Source organism: Arachis hypogaea, chromosome 17 (assembly GCF_003086295.3).
Source record: "Arachis hypogaea cultivar Tifrunner chromosome 17, arahy.Tifrunner.gnm2.J5K5, whole genome shotgun sequence".
Lineage (NCBI taxonomy): Eukaryota > Viridiplantae > Streptophyta > Magnoliopsida > Fabales > Fabaceae > Arachis > Arachis hypogaea.
The window spans coordinates 71,953,149-71,976,481 of NC_092052.1; the positions used below are offsets into that span (position 1 = coordinate 71,953,149).

The window sequence follows — 23,333 nt, forward strand, 5'->3', positions numbered from 1 at the left end:
CGTAATTAATTATCACCGTACCATTATTCTAACTCTCATTTTTGTTTATCACTCTGATCTATAACTACCATGGTGTTAACTTTTGAGTTATTACAAATTTGCTAAAGGAAGTTTTTTCTTCTTTGATTTAGATATCTAGATGTATACTTATTATATAGATCCTTATTATTTTTCAGACTTATTTGTTAAGTCATATTTTATTGCTTTCAGACAAAATTTAAGATATCAATGATTCAGATTTTTTTGTTTATCAAATTATAAAATTTGTCAACAATTATAAAAAAATAATATCAAATATTTTATATCTTCTTAAAAGAGTAATATTATATGGACACTACTATTTTAGTTACTATTAACATATACAATTGAATATAAAAATATTACATTATTATTGAATATTTCCCCTATTCTTAACACTTATTTGTAATAATTCTTAATCTTTCTCTAAATCTAATATGTCAACTTCTATGTCTCTAACTAATAAATTTTTTAAGATTTTCATAAAATTTCATTTAATTTCAAAACAAAATTGTAATTTTTATATTGTTATTTTTTCTAATATTTTCAGAAAATTAATTTTTATGCTTTTTAAATTATAAATTTGAGATAAAAAATAAAAATTTTAATAAATAATAAATTATTAATAAATAAAAATAAAAATTTTATACGTTATTTATTTTTTAATGTATAGAATAATAAAATTTAAATTAATTTAAGTATGATACTAAAATTATTATGTTATTTTTATATGTAACAATTAAGATAAAGATTTATAAAGATTTATAAATTTATTTATTTTTTAATTTTATTTAATTTAAAACAGATATAAAAATTTAAATTTAAAGAATTTTTTTCTCGCATAATTTTAATTGCTTTTTTTTATTTTATATTCAATATGTTAAATTATCTTTTCTTTCATTATTTTTTTAAAAAAATTTATTTTTATTTTTATTATTTTTTACCATTCTCTATACACATATTTATCATTATTTTTTTTAATTAAGTGAAATAAAGATAGAGAGAGTACTACATGTACTCCATAGAATAAAGAAAAAGACAACATGAGTAGAAGTTATGTGTAGAATAAAAAAGTAATTGTACAAAGAACAAAGGAAAATTAACTAATAATTATATTTTTGACCAAATTTTAAAACGAAAATTATATTAAACACTATTTATCAATAAAATTAAGATAGAAAAATGAAAATTGGACACTAAACTCTCCTATTCCCTTTATATATTATTATAGATATTTAATTTAAAGTACATTAAGATATTATAATAATATCTATAACAATATTATTTAGGACAATTATGGAAGGTTTATCGAATCAAAACTTAAGAAAAAATAAATTATTATTAATTAAATAAATATAAATATACAGGATTCTTACCTATATTTGGATCATTCCGTCTATTACTTGGACCAACTTCACTGTTATTATTAGTATCTGAATATTTATAAAATTTATTATTAGCATGAAAAATATATTGTAAAAGGTAATTCATATTAAATGATATACTAACTACATAAATTTATTAATGGGATGTATAACGCACGCCTTCTGGCAAGGTATTGCTGCCTCTGTTCTTCGCTCATGTTTTGTCTTTGTCGCCAGACATAGTCTTGCCAAGTCGGTCCACCACTTCCATTGGTATCCTGTCAATGGTAATTAATCAAAACAAACATATAAACATAGTTTCACACTTTTATTTAATGACAAAAAACAAATTATATTAGATGAAGTGAGAAAAAATGCATGAAAAGATGGATGAGAAATGAAGAAAGTTTTTCTAGTAAAAGCAACGTGAAGTGAGAGAGAATAAGGGAAGAAAGAGATAATTATTATAGAAGTTACGTGGAATTATAAAATAAGAGAGAACGTGAATGAAAATGAGGTAGTGAGAGTATTGTAATGCGGAATAACTAACGTGGGCTAGGTTATTAAGAAGGATAAAAATGGAAAAAAAGTTTTGGACACTAAAACAGGTTTTGTCATTATATATTGTTATAGATTATAGATATTTAATTTAAAGTACATTAAGATATTATAATAATATCTATAACAATATTATTTAGGACAATTATGGAAGGTTTATCAAATCAAAACTTAAGAAAAAATAAATTATTATTAATTAAATAAATATAAATATACAGGATTCTTACCTATATTTGGATCATTCCGTCTATTACTTGGACCAACTTCACTGTTATTATTAGTATTTGAATATTTATAAAATTTATTATTAGTATGAAAATATATTGTAAAAGGTAATTCATATTAAATGATATACTAACTACATAAATTTATTAATGGGATGTATAACGCACGCCTGCTGCCTCTGTTCTTCGCTCATGTTTTGTCTTTGTCGCCAGACATAGTCTTGCCAAGTCGGTCCACCACTTCCATTGGTATCCTGTCAACGGTAATTAATCAAAACAAACATATAAACATAGTTTCACACTTTTATTTAATGACGAAAAACAAATTATATTAGATGAAGTGAGAAAAATGCATGAAAAGATGGATGAGAAATGAAGGAAGTTTTTCTAGTAAAAGCAACGTGAAGTGAGAGAGAATAAGGGAAGAAAGAGATAATTATTATAGAAGTTACGTGGAATTATAAAATAAGAGAGAACGTGAATGAAAATGAGGTAGTGAGAGTATTGTAATGCGGAATAACTAACGTGGGCTAGTTTATTAAGAAGGATAAAAATGGAAAAAAAGTTTTGGACACCAAAACAGGTTTTGCCATTACATATTGTTATAGATTATCCAATTCTATAATTATTGGATTATTTTCTATATTTGAATTATAAAGTTGATAGTTATGAAATAATAAGGATTTTATATGATTTGGATTAGATAAGTAATATTTTAAATGTTACTATTGCTATTTTGGAAAAATGAAAAAATTAAGTATATTATTTCTAATTATATGATTTGGGCATTTTATTGAAAGTAATTTGTAAAAATTGATGAGCAAATAGTATTTTCTATATACATCTAGTGTTGGATTTAATTTGGGTTTCAATTACTCTATTCCCTAATTTTAGTAAAGTTACCAAAGTGCCCATAACCCTAATTTTTGAAAATGAAACCCTAACTCATGACCCGGTTCCCTTTAGCCACACCCCCAACCTTTCCTTGCTCTCAGCAGCGGCAACACACGCTGAGTTTCCTCTGTGTTCCTAAAAGAATGAATCAAAGAAAGAAAGAAAATAAACGAAGGGGAAGGGGAAAAGCAGGGAAGAGGAGAGGAAAAAAGGAATGACGTCGCCGGCGGGCATCACTGCCGCCACGCCGTCGTGTTGCCGTTGTAGGAAAGGAAGCCGTGACCCATTGCCACGGGATGGAGGAGAGAACGCGCGCGCAGGGGGAGGAAGGGTCCAGCCTCGTCACGCCGCCTCTGCTGTCCGTGCTACCATCGTCGTCCAAGCTCGTCACCGCCAGTTGCGTCGTCGCCGTCTCTGCCCAGCACCGCCGCAGATGATGGGTCGCCGAGAACTGCCACCGCTGCTGCCGTCTTCGTGGGGCTTGAGTTGCTGCGGTCGCTCCTCGCCGTGAAGCCCGTCGCGAGCGCCGCTGTCAACATCGTGCTCCCTGGTGCCGTCGATGAGCCACTGTGACTGCCTCCCTCTCTGCCGCCGAGGTCCTCCGCTGCTGGGTACAGAGAAGGGTAGCGTCGTGCAAATCAAAGAAGGGAGATGCCTTTCTGCCTCTGCTCCTGGGTTTTGGAATCTGATCAGGACGCCGCTGCCACCATCTGAGCTCGCTGCTGCTGATGATGGTAAGCCCAAACCGCCGCTGGCAAAAAGGGGTTCAGGCCGCCGCAGGTGTCGCCGCTGGAGAAGGGAGCTGCCCTTCTGTGTTCCTGGCAGCCGGGAGTGGTTCTGTGACTTCTGGGACCACCGCCGAAGCCTCTGGCTATTTCTGCCGTCACCGGAGAATCCTGCCGGTAAGGTTTTAAGTATTGGGTTTTGTTTCTCCTGAGTTTTCGGAAGCATTACAATCACTGCATATTGATTTCAGTCGCTAGAGTCTGATCACCGTTGCCGCCTAGGATGGCTCCTGGGGCTGCCGTCGAACCGGTTCGGAGACCGCCGCTATTTTGGTTCAGCCGTTCCTTCGGTTCGGTAAGTGTTTCGATCTGAAAGCCCTCTAGTTACTGCTCTATTATACGTTGAGGAGTTGTAGCATTTGTTGTTATGAGAGTTAATCTCGGTTATTATATATTGCGATTAGAGTCGTTGTGGTTTCTGAGAAAACGGTTTGGAGCTGAGGTGTTGGTAGCCGGGATTTTGATTGTTGATTTCGGGTCGAGGCGGAAAGGACTCTGTGACGCGTTTGAGTTATGGAATTTGCGTTTTGAGGTAGAGGAGCTTTCCAAAAACTATGTTTTGTGTATTGGAATTATTACATATGGATACTGGTGCGAGATATTGTGTCATTGGTGATTGTATCTGCCTTGTGTATTATTTGATTGACTCGAATGACTATGGATGTTGGTTTGGCTGAATTGTTGTGCGGCTTGTGAAATGTAATGTTTTGAAGTGATTCTTTAAAGATTTGAAATCTGAGTTTAATCCGTTGAGGATTGATTTGATTTGAGTCAATTATTTGATGATGTGAAAAGTCGAATGCGCTTTTGAATTCAGCCTGGTTTACTTTAATTGACTTGATCTTGGACAAATGATTTGTTACTGAACCGTTTCTTTAAAGCTTTGGAAATGAGTTAAATCGGTTGATATTGAGTTGACTTTGAAATGGTTTTCTTGAGATATGCCACTGAGGCGACTGTTGGATTTAGCTTGCTTTGAATTGATTTCTGGTTTTGAGCTATTGAAAAGGAATGAGAAACGGTTTAGTTGGGACCCGAACCGGGTGGCAAAAGTCCAAGTTTTAGGGGAGGTGCTGCCGAAATTTCTACAAAATCCGAGTCTTGTTTAAAAAGTTATTTAAAAAGGATTGGATTTGAGAAGTTGTATTATTTGATTTATTAAGAGAATATTTATATTTTCAAGCTTAATTTATTTAGTGAACTTTATGCCTTGAGTTTGACTTATTTAGAAATGAACTATTTTTACCGTTTGAATCACTGAAGGAAAGAATGATGCTCTAATATTGATTTCAATATAAAAAGGAGCTTTTAGTGATTTCAAAGGAATCTAGACTTTTGATTGAGTAATTAAGTTTGAGGCATTTTGGAAGAGTTTGAAAAATGGGTTCCAAAAAGAAACCTGAAAGTGGTTTGATTCAAATGAACCGGTTCCTTTTCAAATGAGTTGATTTTTGGACCGGGTTGGAACTTGTGATTTTGTATGGTCGGTTTCATAATAAATTCAGTTTTATTTACTTGAACCGAGAATCCATGATTTTAAGAGTTTCAATGAATTTTAAGGAATTGATATAGGTTGACCTTCCCTAAAGACTTGGGACTCTGCCGAGAAACTTTTGTTATAAAATCCCATTGTTAGATGGGTGATTTTGAATGTTCCCAAAATGAGTCTTTAACTTTCCATGGTTTTGGAAGTTTTGGAAAGAGAATGCCGAGAGTGGCTTTGTTTTAAAAAGGGAACTCACTTTGAGTAAATTTGGCTTATGAGCCTGAGATGATTTGAGAAATGAGATCTTTAAAGCCAAGGCTAAAAAGAGTTGAAATTTGATTTCAAAGTGAAATGGCTTGAGAAAAGTGATTTATGGCTTAAATGCCAGTTTTATGAATTTGATGATGTTGAATGGTGGAAGTGCTGTTTTGTTATGGGCCGGGATGGCTGTGTATGATTATGAATATTGGCTGGTTCTGGATTGAACCGTGAGCCGGAATGGCTGTGTATGATATTGATTTATGGCTGATTGCCGAATGAGTTATGGGCCGTATGGCTGATTATGAATTATGAATTTAAGCCGGATGGCTGAGATGGATGTTGATCCATGGCTGGGACTGAATGAATATATGCTTGAGATACCTGGGTAGTAGCAAGGGTTGTGGTTCGTCCCACTTGCTCCAGGTCAGAGATTGTGACGCCTGGGTAGTAGCGGTAGTAGTGGTGATTCCACTCGCTCCAGGTTGAGCTTTTAAACACCTGCCTGGGTAGTAGCCGCAGTAGTGGTTATTCCACTGGCTCTGGGTTGAGCGGGCAGTAGCAAGGGGGTTGTAGCTCAAACCTACTTGCTCCGCGATGGGTGTTTCTGTCCATGGTTAGCTACCAGGACGTGTCGGGTTGGCTATATAACCAACAGATGATATCATCAGCCACTAGGGACAGGCATGCATCATATGCATCTATGTGACATTGTTTGGGTGTGCATATTGTACTCGGTTTGCCTATGTGATTAATTGCTAATTGTTCTACTTGCAATAACTGTTTGTTTGTGTTTGCATCTTCCTATTTGTGTTTGCTACTGGGACTCTGTTGGATTGTGGTGATTGGTTATTGTTGGATTGTTTGGGCCTAGGGCCGTGATTGGAATGAGATGAACCAATGGTTGATTTTGGTTTTTTGTTTCTGGTTTGGAATAAAATATGAAAGGCTATTTTGGTTCAGTTTAGATAAACCTCTTTGAAAGGATTTTTGATGTTTTGAAAATTGAACGGTTCCTCTTTCAGATAAGATTTCCGACTTTACTTTTATTGTAAACCGTTGTTTTTGAAAAGAGGCATAAGACGGTTATTAATCACTGGTACGGTTTATCTTCATGTATCCTATTACAGTAATTCCCAAAAACCCTCTACTGAGAACCCTTTCGAGGATAATGTTCTCACCCCCCTACATTTTTCCCCTTTCAGGATATGGGCGCAGAAGTTACGAAGAGTTTATTTAGTTGTTGTTGAGAACTCTGTATTGCTTTAGTATATTTTGTACCCTCGCCTTTATCTTGATATGTTCTGTAAGAGGGATAGGAATTGTATTGGATAATGCTTGTAATATTATCTATGTATATAAGTGTATATATGTATGTACTCTTTATGAGTTTTTGTAAGTTGTATGGTATTTATGGATGTATGATATCGGATGAAAGTATTTTTGGATTGGTATTGCGGTTTAAAGTTTTAAACAGGCTCATATTTTAGTATTAAATAGTATAAAAGTCGTCGTAATGTCCGAGCTATCAGAGTCGCGCAGTCGGAAGTGTGAACTTTGGTAGTTTAGGGTGTTACACTACTAGCGGCTCAACAGGTACTAACGTGCCTGTTCAGCCGCTTTTCTATTGTTTTTAAGAAATTAATATTATCTTTTTGTTAATATATTATTTATTTTTTAAATTTATTAGATAAGTATTTTTTTATTTTAATGTTGATGTGACTTTATTTATATTATATTTTATTAAAATTAAAATTATTATAAACTAAAATATTATTCAAAAAATAATGACAATAACATTATTCTGATTCAAAAAAGTATATATAAATCAAAATACATGTTAATTATTTACAAAAGATAATTTTTACTTAAATATCATGGATATTCATATTTGTCTTCATCTTTTTTAAATGGTAGGCCAAAATATAAATCTAAATACGAAGAGTTCTTTATTTTTTTATAAATAGTAAAAAATAGAATGAATGAGAATGCTTATTTTTTTTCATTTTAAATATCAAAATATAAGAATAATTAATAAATAAAATAGGAGATTATAAAAATTGTGTATCTGACAAAAATATTTCATAATTCATCATACATCTTCTTATCAATAACTTCTTTAGCCTTAGAAAACTGTCAGATTTATTGACCATAAAAATAAATATATAAACCCTTTAAGATTATTCAATTAAAAATGATGTGTAATAAAATCAAAATAAAAATTTAGAAACATTATTTACAAGTTAATTATTTATAAACGTTATTAAGTTTAATTATTTATTTTTAATTCGTATTTAATTTGAAGCCGAGATAAAAATTTATATTCAAAGCACTCTCTATCTTCATGCATAATTTCAATTGTTAAAAATATTTTATTTTTTTTAATTTTATATTTAATTTTTTAATTATCTTTTATTTTATTATTTTTTTAAAATTATTAATTTATATTTTTATTATATCCCTTACTATATCAAACACTATTCTTTCTCTTGCTATTATTTTCTATACACATACCTGTATGTCATTGTCTCATCGCCGTTATTATTATTATATTACCTTGTTCTCCTTTCTTGTTTTTTCTTTTTCCTTCCATATTCTCTTCACCCGACCGTCCGTAATTAATTATCACCAAGTATTATTATTGCAAATTTTAACTTTGTCTATCACTTTGATTTATAACCATCTATTCCGTTAATTTTTATGAGTTGTTGAAGTTTCGCTAAAAAAAGTAAGACATAAAGCATTTAATTTTATATTTAATTTTTAAAAATTTTTTAATTTTTTAAATATTTTATTTTTCTTTTTTAATTTTATATTTAATTTTTTAAATATTTTTAATTTCATTATTTTTCTAAATTATTAACTTATAATTTTTATTATATCCCCTTATTATATCAAACACTATTCTTTCTCTTATTATTATTCTCTATACACATACCTATCATTGTCTAATCGCTGTTATCATATTACTTTGTTCTTTCTCGTTTTTTTCTTCTCCTTCCACCGTCTCTTCACCCCACCGTAATTAATTATCAATATTTATATGTTACATATTTTATATGTTAATCAAATAACCAGTGCCATATGTCAAACAAATGATATTATAGAAGTCAAAATAAATTATATTTTTGTAATATAATTTATTTATTTTAGTTTAATTTAAAAATAAATATTCATGTACTCAAATTTTAAATATAATACTCTGTATAATTAATAATTTAAAAATTAAAAAATAATATTATCACATATGAAGAATTTAAAAATCCTTAAATTTAACAAAATATTAGACTTTTTCAATTCATCCTTGATAGATACAGACATATTTAAAAAAAATACATATAATATGAAAAAAATTAGTTCTTTTTTGATAAGAGAAAAAGATAGAACACTATCTTTTGTACGTGAAATATTGGAACAAATTAAAAAAAAGTAAAAGAACCATGAAAATATTAATTAGATAAGTAAATTAAAGAGAAAAAAAAATATAGGTAGAAGTTATACGTGAACATAATAACTGCAATAAAACTAAATAAAATTTGTAACGATGGATGTGATGAAATCGATAGCGTTGAAGGTAAAAAAATAATGGCAGCAAGAGAAATATAACAAAGTGTATTAGGAGGTAAAAAAAAACCAGTAAAATAGATGAAATTATAAAAAAAATAAAAGATATATTTTTTATGATTAAAAAAATTCTAATAGAATACTTAGAATGAGGCTAAACTACTGGACAGACCATCAGAAAATAAAATTCTAACAGTACTCACAGATATACTTAAAACAACACTATACAAACAAAGACCAATATAGAATTAAACAAAACATAATTTAAATGAATACCTCCGAATATAATAAGATCTATACAAAAAAATTATTTATCACCACTGATTAAACACTTGTTGGCTTCAAATTATTTTTTTTTATTTCATATATGGCCACGAAAATAAATCTTTTAACATCGTCTTTACCTAGTTTAAGATGTCAAAAAAAACTCATTTAAATAATTGTGCGGTACAGAGAAGAGTTTATAAGATAAAGAAGAATCAGACCAAAATAAAAAAAAAAAGAGATCGTGGGAGTAAAGAATCGAATAGAAGTTACGCGTGAGTTTTTGTAACTGTTAGTAAAATAAATAACTGTATAATATTTTTGAATTATGTTAGTAGGGTTAAAACAGGAAATAGAAAATTGGACACCAAACCTCCATGTTTTGGCATTATATATTGTTATAGATAACAACTAGCGGCTCAATAAGCTCTATCGTGTCTGTTCAGCCGCTTTTTTATTGTTTTTAAGAAATTAATTTTATTTTTTTGTTAATGTATTATTCATTCTTCAAATTTATTAGATAAGTATTTTTTTTATTTTAATATTGACATGACCTTATTTATATCATATTTTATTAAAATTAAAATTACTATAAAAATCTTTAAAATATTAAATTATAAAAGCTCACAATAGAGAGGTATATATAATATCAGAAAAAATATAATTTAAAAAATAACAATGATAACATTATCTTGATTCAAAAGAGTATATATAAACTAAAATACATGTTAGTTATTTACAAAAGATAATTTTTACTTAAATGTCATGGATATTCATATTTTTCTTCATCTTTTTTAAGTTGTAGGTCAAAATACGAATCTGAATATGAAGAGACTTTCCTTTTTTTATAAATAGTAAAAAATAGAAGAAATCATAATGCTTATTTTTTTTCGTTTTTAAATATCAAACTATAAGAATAATTAATAATCAAAATAGGAGAGTATAAAAATTGTGTATCTGGACAAAATCATTCATAATTCATCATACATCTCCTTATCGATAACTTCTCGAGTCTTGAAAAACCGTCAAATTTATTGGCCATAAAATTAATTATATAAACACTTCAAAATTATTCAATTAAAAGTTATGTGTAACAAAATAAAAATAAAAATTTAAAAATATTATTTACAAATTAACTATTTATAAACGTTATTAAGTTTAATTATTTATTTTTAATAGTATTTAATTTGAGGCTGAGATAAAAATTTATATTTAAAAGACTCTTTATATTCATGCATAATTCTAATTGTTAAAAAATATTTTATTTTTATTTTTAATTTTATTTTTAATTTTTTAAATTTTCTTTAATTTCATTATTTTTTCAAAATTATTAATTTATATTTTTATTATATCTCCTTACTATATTAAACACTATTATTTCTCTTACTATTATTCTCTAAACACATACTTGTCATTGTCTCATCACCGTTATTATATTTTCTTGTTCTCCTTTATCATTTTTTCCTTCTCCTTCCACCTTCTCTTCAGCCGACCGTAATTAATTATCACCAAAAATTATTATCGCAACTTTTAATCTTATTTATCACTTTGATTTATAACCATCTATTATGTTAACTTTTATGAGTTGTTAAAGTTTCGCTAAAAGAAGTAAGACATAAAGCATTTAAAATTTTTACCCATATTATCAGATTAACTTTTAGAATGTATAAAATTTATAAATTTAAATTAAATAAGATATTAAACAAATTTATTATATTGTTATTATGGGTAACAAAATCAAAATAAAAATTTTGAAACATTATTTATAAATTAACTATTTATAAACGTTATTAACTTTTGTTATTTATTTTTAATAGTATTTAATTTGAAGTCGAGATAAAAATTCATATTTAAAACACTATTTATCTTCATGCATAATTCCAAATTGATAAAAAATATTTTAATTTTATATTTAATTTTTTAAATTATCTTTAATTTTGTTATTTTTTCAAAATTATTAATTTATATTTTTATTATATTCCCTTACTATATCAAACACTTTTTTTCTTACTATTATTCTCTGTACACGTACTTGGTATTGTCTCATCGCCATTATTATATTACATTGTTCTCCTTTCTCATTTTTTTTTCTCCTTCCACATTCTCTTCACTCGACCGTAATTAATTATCACCGAATATTATTATTGCAACTTTTAATCTCGTCTATCACTTTGATTTATAACGATCTATTCTGTTAACTTTTATGAGTTGTTGAAGTTTTGTTAAAAGAAGTAAGACATAAAGCATTTAAAATTTTGTTTCAAATTATCAAAATTTGATGTCAGTCATCCTAAAAAACAATATCAAAATATATTATTTTTAACTAAAATAATAAAAAATACATAGTTGTAAGTCTTTTAACTAATAATTATAAATTTAAGTCACAGTTTAATATAGTACCTTGAGACAAAAGGCAACCATTGCGCTATTCATGTTTGATTGCTACTATCTAAGTTTCACATTTATTTTATTTTGCACATTAATTTAAGTGTACTTTATTATTTTATTTTACATATTTTGAAATAATGCCATTGTATTATAAGGATGAGATTAATTTTCATAATCTAATGCATATCTTTTTATTATTTTGTTAGTCATTTGAATACTATCCATTTAAAATAGTTACTTAAAGTGAAACACTATATAAAGAGAGATAGAAAATATTTAGATTTATCATTCTGATTTGCTTCTTATTAATCCTCACTTAATATCAATGTTCTGAAAACCGGACCGGATCGGCCGGTCGAACCGGTTTAACCGGGAACCGGCAACAAAAATGGTCCGGTCCGCTGTCTATAACCGTTCTGTCAAGAACCGTTTAAAAACCGTTGAACCGGCCAAAAATCGGCCGGTTGGACCGAACCGGAAACCGACCGGTTCCTTAAAAACGACGCCGTTTGGAGTTTTTTGGAAAAAAGAAAAAAAGGAAAAGCAACGCGTCACTCTCACCCGGTCACCCCCTTCCCCCAACACCCCTCTCTCATTCGTGAATGCCACACTCATCTCATCCCCTTCTAAATCAAAGTTCACAATACTGACAAACCAAAACCCTAGCCTCCTCCTCAACGATTCTACTACCGCCGTGCGTGGTTGTCGGCGCCTCCGTAGGTTCCTCCTTCCCCCTTTCCCGAGCCAAAACCCAGGACCTCTATTCTAGCGCGGCACGTCATCCCCATCCCTGGCTTCTCTGTTCAAGCCTTGGAGCAGCTCGCCGTCGTCTCGTCGCCGTTTCGTTTACAACCCAGAAAAAATAAACAAAGCTTCGGTAGCGCTGAGAGCCCCTTGCCCCCTTCTCTCCTTCTCCTTGCCCCCATCCCTGGCTTTGTTAGTTTGTTTAATTTTGCTTCGCATCCGCTCCTTCCTTTTAATTTTGCCATGGTTAGTGGTTACTGATGAGTGATGAGTGATGGCTCTGTTTAATTTTGTTTCTGGTTACTGATGGGTTTGTTTAATTTTGCTTCGCATTCGCTTCTTCCTTTTAATTTGCTCTGTTTACTGATAAGTGATGGCTCTGTTTAATTTCTGAATGCTTTGTTCTTCTTGTTCTTTTTAATTTCTGGAATTTTTGTTCAAATTTGTGTGTAATGTTTTGTAATGTTTGATAATGTTGCTGTTTTGTAATTGCTGGTTGCTGGGTGCAGGTTTAGTGTCATCACTATTTTAGAGTGTTTACATGTTTGTTGCTATTTTGTCATTGCTGGTTGCTGGTTGGAGGTTTAGTGTGATTATTGGTTAATGTTTTGTAATGTTTGTTGCTGAATGTTGATTGCTGAGTTCAGATATGGTCTTGTTGCTGAATGCTGTTTGTGCTGAATGCTAAGTGTTTGTTGCTGAATGCTGCTGCTGTTTTTAATTTCGTGAATGATTTATTAATTTCATTGTTCTTAACTGCTGTTCTTGTTAAAAAATTTGCAATTGATCTTTTGATTGATTATATGCCTCATGTTTTTAATTTCACTCTGCTTCTAGGCTTTGAAATCAGTTTATGATAACCGATGCAATTATTTAGTTGAATAACTGATGTAATTATTGAGTTCAAGAGATTGAGTTTTTCTGTTCTCATTATTAGTAAGACATGGATAGTTTAGAATTTTCTATTTCTTTCCCTTACTTCTAAAGTTCATTGTTTCAGAAGGTTTAGTGTTGGCTTCAACTTTCAAATGGGAATTGGGAGCTGGTGAAGATAATAACATCGTCTGGAACTGAGTCTGTTGTTTTACTGCCTGATGGAAAAGTAAGATTTGATCTAGAATTACCATAGTACACAGTGATGTTTGTTCCATCTAGCTGGACTCAGTGAGACAACTGGAAAGTGTTCTTTTAATTTAACCTTGTTAATCATATCTTGTACAATTTTGGTTGCCATAAATCCCTTCAAGAAAGTTCTTCTGTATGGTAATGATTATATTGAAGCCTACAAGCGTAAGATTCCTGTTTTGTTTTACTTTTTGACTTAGCTACATTAAGGTTATATTCTCTATTTTTAACTTGTGCACTGCAATTCAATCCAACTATTTTTAAAGAAAGTATAATTATGTTAAATGTCAACATATTTGCTGTAAATTTGAGTATTTTGATGATTAATTACATTTAGTTGGTGATATTTTATATAGGGTTTTAAATTAGAAAGATACTTTAGGATGTTTATTTATAATTTATTTATTATTTTATTAAGGAACGGTTTTTTCGGTTGAACCACGATTAGACCGGTCAGACCAATAAACCAGTGAACCAGTGACTAGAGCGGTTCAATGACCGGTCCGGTTTTCAAAACCTTGCTTAATATACTCAAATTTAATAGTTTTGATGGTGGTAAATTTTTGTAATTAGTTAAAAATTTTAATTTTCTCTTTTTCTCTCTGTCTCTCTTTACGATTTTGAACAAACACAATTTTATTATTAAATAGTTTTTTAAGTTTAGAATATTTTTAACTTTTTATATAATAATTAGACTTAATAAATTCTCAAAATTTAAACATATTCTCTTGAACTATTTCTTAATCATATAATTGGAATCGTTTAAACAGAAGATCATTAGATCCCTAAAATTTTTAAAGTAAAAGAAAAATACAATAAAATAAATTAAAAAACCTAATAAAATAAAATAGTTTAAAAAATAGAATATATATATATATGAAAAATAATAAATTACAACTTACATAGCTCATGAGATGAGATAGAAAAATAAAGAGAAGAAAATAATCATAAAGGTTGAAACAATAAAAAATGTATAACATAGTTTTTGTCTTACCACATTTAAATGTTATATGTAAATCTAATAATTAATAAAAAAAATAATATTATCTAATGTAAAATAGATTAAAAATAAAAAAGAGATTAACAAAATCAATTAACAAAATTTTTATCTTAGGTCCCTAGATTATTTAAAAAATCAATTAACAAAATTCTTATATTGCTACATTTAGGCTGGGTTTGGTAAAACTTTTTTAAGAGGTGCTTGTACTTTTTAAAAGCACAAGCACGTCATTTTGTATTTGGTAAATTAAAAAGTCCAAGTGCTTGTGCTTACGGCTTTTAAAAGTTAAGGTGCTTTTGAAAGCACCTAGGAGGGAGCTTTTCAAAGCTGGCTTATGCTTACCAAATTATTTTCATTTTCTCGCACATATTTCCCGCTATTATATTGCCATTAAAATCCTTGTATATTTCTAACTTCTCATCCTAACCTTTACAAATTCTAACACAATCTTTATATATTTTTTATTTTTCAACCTAATCTTCACAAATTTCAATACAAATACATCTCTATCACATATTAGGTATGAACTTCTATTTATTTATGTTATTTTTTTTTTGCGTTAATTTTTATATTTTTTTAGTAGATCTATTATGTTTGTTTTTCTCTGTTCTTTGAAACGGGAAGAGGTTGATCTGGTTTATGAAAATCAATCATAAAATTTTTTTTGCATGAACATTAGTCAAAATTATAATAACAACATGTATATACATATGTAAATATAGATATATAATTATAAGAGTAGTTTATTTGAGATAAGTGTCCTATTTTTTGTGATCTGTAAAGGTGAACCAATATATATAGGTGGGTAATGAACGTACACAGTACTAACATTGGATTACATACAAATTTTATTATTGACTAATGATAAATCTATTTATATTAGTACAGGGAATAAATCAAGTAAATATGTTAATTATTAGTTTCTAAAATTTGAGTTAGTATTAAAATAAAGTGTTAATTAATTCAATTAGAACTCCAAAATTTGATTCATGAATCATATTATCAGTTTATTGTTTCTTGTAATTTTTTTTTCAAGTAATGTTAATTAATCATATTTTTTTTTCAAATTTTTTCTATGATACTTATATAAAATTTTAAAGTTAAAAAATAAAAGAATTTATTTATTATATTTATGTTTATTATGAATTTTTTATTTTAATATTATTTTATTTTAAAATATTATATAAATTTTTAAAAAATTTAAAAAAAATTATTTTTTGTTATAAACATGTTTATTATAATTTTTTTAACTTTTAAAAGCTGTTTTACCAAACACAATTGTGGTGCTTGTACTTATTAAAAGTTATTTTTAATTTAATTTTACCAAACGCAAGTGCTGCAGCTTTTAAAAAGTAAAATCTTTACCAAACCCAGCCTTAGTGTGTTATATGTCGAATTAATAATCAATAAAAAATAATATTATTCAATGTAAAATAGAGTACAAATAAAAAAAAATAACAAAATATCCGTGAGAATTTTTCATTCTATCATTGGTAGGTGTAGATTTTTTTATCTTTTATATATTAATTATGTGACAAATAAATAATATTAAATTAATTAATTCTTGTACAATACAATTTAGAAAATTAATAAATGTCAAACCTAGTACTCTATATAATTAAATATCAAATCCAGTACTCTAAATAATTAATAGCTTAGATAGTTTAGGAAATTAACATATTAATATTTTTAACAAATCCTTGATAGGTGCGAACTTTCCTGCATTCTATATATATGCCAATCAAATAACTTAGCCAATATACAAAATAAATAATATTGTGGTAGACAAAATTAATAATTTAATTTAATATTAAAGTAAATATTTATGTATTCAAATTTTGAACATAATATTCTACCTAATCAATATTTATAAAAAAAAATATATTGTAAAGCAATTTAAAAAAAATAAGTTAACAAAATATTTATGAAACTTTTTCATTCAATCATTGATAGATAAAGACATATAAAAATACATATCAAATAAAAAGAAACTATTTTTTCTGCATCAAAATTAATAAGACAAAAAAATTATTTCTTTCTACATTAAATTGATAAAAAAAAAAGAGACACAGTACTATTTTCATACATCAAAAGTTGGGAATAAATTAAAAAGAGACGGAAATGACTGAAAATATAGATTAGATATGTAAACTAAAGAGAAGAAAAGATATAAGTGAACATTATTACAATTGCAGTGGATGAAGGTAATGAAAGAGGATGGAGGCGAGAGTGTTGAAGAAAGGAGAATAACAGAACAGCAAAAAATACAGAAAATTAAAAACCAAACTACTGAGAGTATAAACGTACTCAAAACAAAAGGATATAAACTAAAATTAAACAAAATATGAACATGGTAAAGAATGCGAAGACACTGATAAAACAAATGATATAAACTAAAACTAACATAGAATTAAATAAAGCATGAATATGGTGAAGAATGTGAAAAGATATTGATATTCACATCAGTTCATTTTTTTTATTTATTAGCAATTTACAGACCGTCTGATATTTTCTATTGGAAGATGTGTTTTTATAGGTACAGACGTAACAAAACTGTTTTCATCATAGTGGGAAGTTATTGGATTTTTCAAAACAAATTTTATGTCTATTTTGTCCTCATAATTTACTTTCTGAAATAGTTTATTGTAGGGTTAATATATATAGTCTACAAAAATTGGACACCAAAGTCATAGTCAACTCTCTGTATATCTATAACAATATATAATGGCAAAACCTGTTTTGGTGTCCAAAACTTTTTTTCCATTTTTATCCTTCTTAATAACCTAGCCCACGTTAGTTATTCCGCATTACAATACTCTCACTACCTCATTTTCATTCACGTTCTCTCTTATTTTATAATTCCACGTAACTTCTATAATAATTATCTCTTTCTTCCCTTATTCTCTCTCACTTCACGTTGCTTTTACTAGAAAAACTTCCTTCATTTCTCATCCATCTTTTCATGCATTTTTCTCATTTCATCTAATATAATTTATTTTTCGTCATTAAATAAAAGTGTGAAACTATGTTTATATGTTTGTTTTGATTAATTACCGTTGACAGGATACCAATGGAAGTGGTGGACCGACTTGGGAAGACTATGTCTGGCGACAAAGACAAAACATGAGCGAAGAACAGAGGCAGCAATACCTTGCCAGAAGGCGTGCGTTATACATCCCATTAATAAATTTATGTAGTTAGTATATCATTTAATATGAATTACCTTTTACAATATATTTTCATGCTAATAATAAATTTTATAAATATTCAGATACTAATAATAACAGTGAAGTTGGTCCAAGTAATAGACGGAATGATCCAAATATAAGTAAGAATCCTGTATATTTATATTTATTTAATTAATAATAATTTATTTTTTCTTAAGTTTTGATTCGATAAACCTTCCATAATTATCCTAAATAATATTGTTATAGATATTATTATAATATCTTAATGTACTTTAAATTAAATATCTATAATAATATATAAAGGGAATAGGAGAGTTTAGTGTCCAATTTTCACTTTTCTATCTTAATTTTATTGATAAATAGTGTTTAATATAATTTTCGTCTTAAAATTTGGTCAAAAATATAATTATTAGTTAATTTTCCTTTGTTCTTTGTATAGTTACTTTTTTTATTCTACACATAACTTCTACTCATGTTGTCTTTTTCTTTATTCTATGGAGTACATGTAGTACTCTCTCCCTATCTTTATTTCACTTAATTAAAAAAAATAATGATAAATATGTGTATAGAGAATGGTAAAAAATAATAAAATTAAAAATAAATTTTTTTAAAAAAATAATGAAACAAAAGATAATTTAACATATTGAATATAAAATAAAAAAAAGCAATTAAAATTATGCGAGAAAAAAAATTCTTTAAATTTAAATTTTTGTATCTGCTTTAAATTAAATAAGATTAAAAATAAATAAATTTATAAATCTTTATAAATCTTTATCTTAATTGTTACATATAAAAATAACATAATAATTTTAGTATCATACTTAAATTAATTTAAATTTTATTATTCTATACATTAAAAAATAAATAACATATAAAATTTTTATTTTTATTTATTAATAATTTATTATTTATTAAAATTTTTATTTTTTATCTCAAATTTATAATTTAAAAAGCATAAAAATTAATTTTCTGAAAATATTAGAAAAAATAACAATATAAAAATTACAATTTTGTTTTGAAATTAAATGAAATTTTATGAAAATCTTAAAAATTTTATTAGTTAGAGACATAGAAGTTGACATATTAGATTTAGAGAAAGATTAAGAATTATTACAAATAAGTGTTAAGAATAGGGAAAATATTCAATAATAATGTAATATTTTTATATTCAATTGTATATATTAATAGTAACTAAAATAGTAGTGTCCATATAATATTACTCTTTTAAGAAGATATAAAATATTTGATATTATTTTTTTATAATTGTTGACAAATTTTATAATTTGATAAACAAAAAAATCTGAATCATTGATATCTTAAATTTTGTCTGAAAGCAATAAAATATGACTTAACAAATAAGTCTGAAAAATAATAAGGATTTATATAATAAGTATACATCTAGATATCTAAATCAAAGAAGAAAACTATCAAACTTCAAATAAACAGTCAAAACCCTAGCAGAGAAAGAGTACGTACTCCGTACTCAAAGAGAATGAGAGAAGGAGAAAGCGGGGGCGAGCGGTTGAGGGTGAAACACGGTGAGGAAGATGGCCATGCCATCGGAAGAGATAAGGGGGAGAGCGTGGGTGGGTATGTATCCGGTGTTAAGGAGGGTTCTTCTCGAGAGGGGTTAGGAAAGCCATCCAAGGTCTCTTTTAGAGATAAAGTTATTGGTGCAGAAAAGTCTAAGGCCTTTGCATTAGTAGGGTCTTTATCTGGGGATGGTATCGCGACGGTGACAGGTAAGCAAGGTGATTCTCGTCCACCAAGTGTCAGTTTTACCAAGGAGGCAAAGAGCTGTCTAGCTGAACCTTATAAGGAAGCCATCGTGATCAAGGTGCTGGATAAGTATTATGGCTACACGGCTCTCATGCATAAGCTCCGGATAGTATGGCGCATCAAAGGAGGGTTTGATTTGTTGGATGTGGGATTTGGATATTTTTTGGTTAAATTTGATATTGCTGGGGATCGTGAGAAAGTCATTCTTGGTGGCCCGTGGTTGATAGACGGTCACTATGTTGCAGTAAAGCCATGGGATGTGGATTTTAGGCCATGCGAAAAATCCTTTGGATCAACGCTGGTATGGATTCGAGTCTCGGGACTTCCAATTTGGTGCTACCAGGAACAAGCAATGCTGCGAATTGCTTCTGCAATTGGGATTCCGGTGAAAGTAGATTTGGCTACTAAGCTCGCAGAAAGAGGAAAATATGCCCGAGCTTGTGTTCAAATTAATCTTGAGTTGCCTGTAATCAAACATATTATAGTGGAGGGTGTGACTTATGAAGTGGAGTACGAGAGTTTACAGTTGATTTGTGCTACTTGTGCACGGTATGGGCATGATAAATCGTTGTGCATGGAGAAGGAGTCCTTGGAAGGAAACATAAATTCCTTTGGTGATGGAAAAAATAATGAAGCCCCAACACTAGTGCCACACAACAATCACGAGATTCAAAAAGAGGCTGAATCAGAAGCTCGTGATTTGGGTGAGAAATTAGGAGTTGTTAAAGGGAAGGATGTGGTTACGGAATCATTGGCTCCTCACGTGCCTGATGGTCTTGTTAATGAGGCATGCATGGATGATGGAGAAGGCTGGCAACAAGTGCTGCGTAAGAAAAAATTTACAATGGGCCAGTCATCAAGTTTGAAGGACCAAGATGGAAAGCAGCACAAGTTTGGTTCGAGAAGGGTTCCAAGGCCCAATTTGCATGGTGATGGAGGCAAATCAACTGGCATTAGGATGGGGAAGCAAGAAAAACATGAAATTGCGCCATCTCCATCGCGCAGAACTCCTGCACGTCGTGGAATTTCTCTACGAAAGCGTCCTCGGCCTTCCTCCTTGCAGAACTCGCCAGTTGATAAAAATGGTGGCACAACGGAGGAAACCTTAGTAGATGGAAGCATGGCAAGTGCAGTGTCAGGGGGTCCAAAGGTGGCAATTATTGAGGATCAGAGTGTGCCAGTACCGCAGGACAAACCACCTATTGAGGTTGGTGATTCTGTTTAGAGTTTATGTTCTTATTTATTCTGTCCCTATTATTTATGGATAGTTTAAATATGATTGTTTGGAATATTAGGGGTGCTTCTAATAAGTTAGCCCGGGTGCATTGTAAGGAACTTGTTAGGAAATTTAGACCTGTTTTCTTTATTGTGGTTGAAACTCACTCCCCTTTTCAGCATTTAAAATTATTTTGGGAAAGGTTGGGGTATCACTCTGTTGGTATAGTAGAGGCACAGGGGCATAAGGGAGGTATTTGGTTTCTATCCTCTATGAAGGGTGTTTGTTGTAAGTTCATTGATGCTTTTGATCAGGGTGTTACTGTTGAGGTTCACTTTGATAATTTAATTTGGAGGTGTAGTGGTATTTATGGCAGTCCTCAATTTAATAAAAGGGTTCTCCTTTGGGATTATCTTGTTGCACAATCCATGGTTTTTCAAGGACCTTGGATTGTTCTTGGTGATTTTAATGAAGTCAAATTTTCTCATGAATCTAAGGGCTGTCAATTTTCTCATCAAAGAGCAGACATGTTTGCTACTTCATTAGGGGATAGTGGTTTGTTTGATCTGAAGACTATCGGGAGGCAGTTTTCTTGGTACAGGAGGGTGAAAAATTATGTTGATGTGGCAAAAAAGCTTGATCGAGTCTGTATAAATAGTAGTTGGTTATCTATCTTTCCAGAGGCTTATGCAGAAGTTTTAAATAGGCTTCAGTCTGATCATTGCCCTATTCTGGTGCGTTGTAAAGGTCGTCCTCAGCCTAAAGGGAATCGACCTTTCCGATTTGTTGCTGCTTGGGCTACTCATCCTGGGTATAAAGATATTGTGAACCAGTCATGGTGGTCTGGTAATAGAGGAATTCATGGCAAGCTTTCAGAAGTACAGAAGAATTCACTAGAGTTTAACTCGAAGGTATTTGGTAACATTTTTGTTAAGAAATGTGAATTAGAGCAGCAGATTAATTATTTACAAAAGCGCTTGGAAGTGGTGGATAGTATTTATTTGCGTCAGAAAGAGCAACAGTTGCTTGATGATTATAATAATACTCTAGTGCAAGAAGAGCTCCTATGGTTCCAAAAGTCCAGAGAGCAATGGGTAAGGTTCGGGGATAGGAATACAAGATTCTTTCATATTCAAACTCTTGCGCGAAGGAAGCATAATAAGATTCATGGCCTTTTTCTCAAGGATGGAGTGTGGAAAACTGATCCAGAGGTTCTGAGTCAAGAAGCAGAGTCTTTCTATAAAAGCTAATTCTGTCATTTGGATGATGTTGATTTGGGTTGCCTTGGTGATGTGCCTCTTCCTTCTCTGAATGAGGAAGCTTGCAATAATCTTACGGCACCAGTTACTATGGAGGAAGTCAAAACAGCTGTTTTTCACATGAACTCTTTTAAAGCTCCAGGTCCGGATGGGTTTCAAGCTTTCTTCTTCAAAGAATATTGGGAGATCATTGGTCTTGATGTTTGGAAGATGGTTAAGCAGGCATTCTCCGGTGTTACTCTTGATCCGAGAATGTTGGAGACTTTACTGGTTCTCATTCCAAAGGTTGAATCACCGGTATCTATGAAAGATTTCAGGCCGATTAGTCTCTGCAATGTAGTTTACAAGATCATCACGAAGGTCCTTGTTAATAGGCTTCGTCCTCATCTTGCGGAGATTGTTGGCCCGCTTCAAGGAGGATTTATTCCGGGACGAGGAACTCCTGACAACATCATTATTGCTCAAGAAGTCCTCCACTTTATGAAGAAGACTAAATCAAAGAAAGGCACACTGGCCTTTAAGATTGATCTGGAGAAAGCTTATGACAGAGTTGACTGGAGGTTTTTAGCTCATACCCTTAAGAGCTTTGGTTTTCCTATTCCTACACTTAATTTGATTATGAATTGTGTCACTGCTTCTTCCTTATCTATTCTTTGGAATGGGAGTCGTCTAAATGGCTTTACTCCTAGCCGAGGTCTTAGACAAGGAGACCCTATGTCACCCTATCTTTTTGTGTTGTGTATGGAGCGACTGGCATGCTTTATTAGTCATCAGGTTGATTTGGGCTTGTGGGAGCCGGTTGCTATTTCTAGAGGGGGACCAAGAATATCCCATTTAATGTTTGCGGATGACTTGCTTCTATTCTGTAAAGCTACAAAAAGACAAGTGCAAAATGTGATGTTGGTTTTAGAGACTTTTTGCAAAGCATCTGGGATGAAGATTAATGTGGAGAAGTCTAAAGCGCTTTGCTCCAAGAATGTCTCTGCAACAAGGAAAGAGGTTTTCACTGGGGTATCCTTTATCAGATTTGTCCAGGATTTGGGCAAGTATCTTGGAGTTACCCTTAGCCATTCTAGAGTGACTCGTTCAGCTTTCAATGGTGTCCTGGATAAGATTCGGAGTAGGCTAGCAAGCTGGAAAGGGAGTTTACTCAATCGGGCTGGTAGACTCTGCTTGGTTAATTCTGTTGCCGCTGCTATTCCCACGTACCAGATGCAGG

At 30.3% G+C, this 23,333-nt stretch overlaps 1 long non-coding RNA gene across 1 annotated transcript; it reads left to right on the forward strand.

The window, feature by feature from the left end:
• Positions 1–12,432: 12,432 nt before the first annotated feature.
• Positions 12,433–13,835, forward strand: LOC112767445 (uncharacterized). The gene is made up of 2 exons (XR_003184907.3): positions 12,433–12,793; positions 13,548–13,835. It is a non-coding gene; the product is annotated as an uncharacterized lncRNA (long non-coding RNA).
• The last annotated feature ends 9,498 nt before the right edge of the window (positions 13,836–23,333 follow it).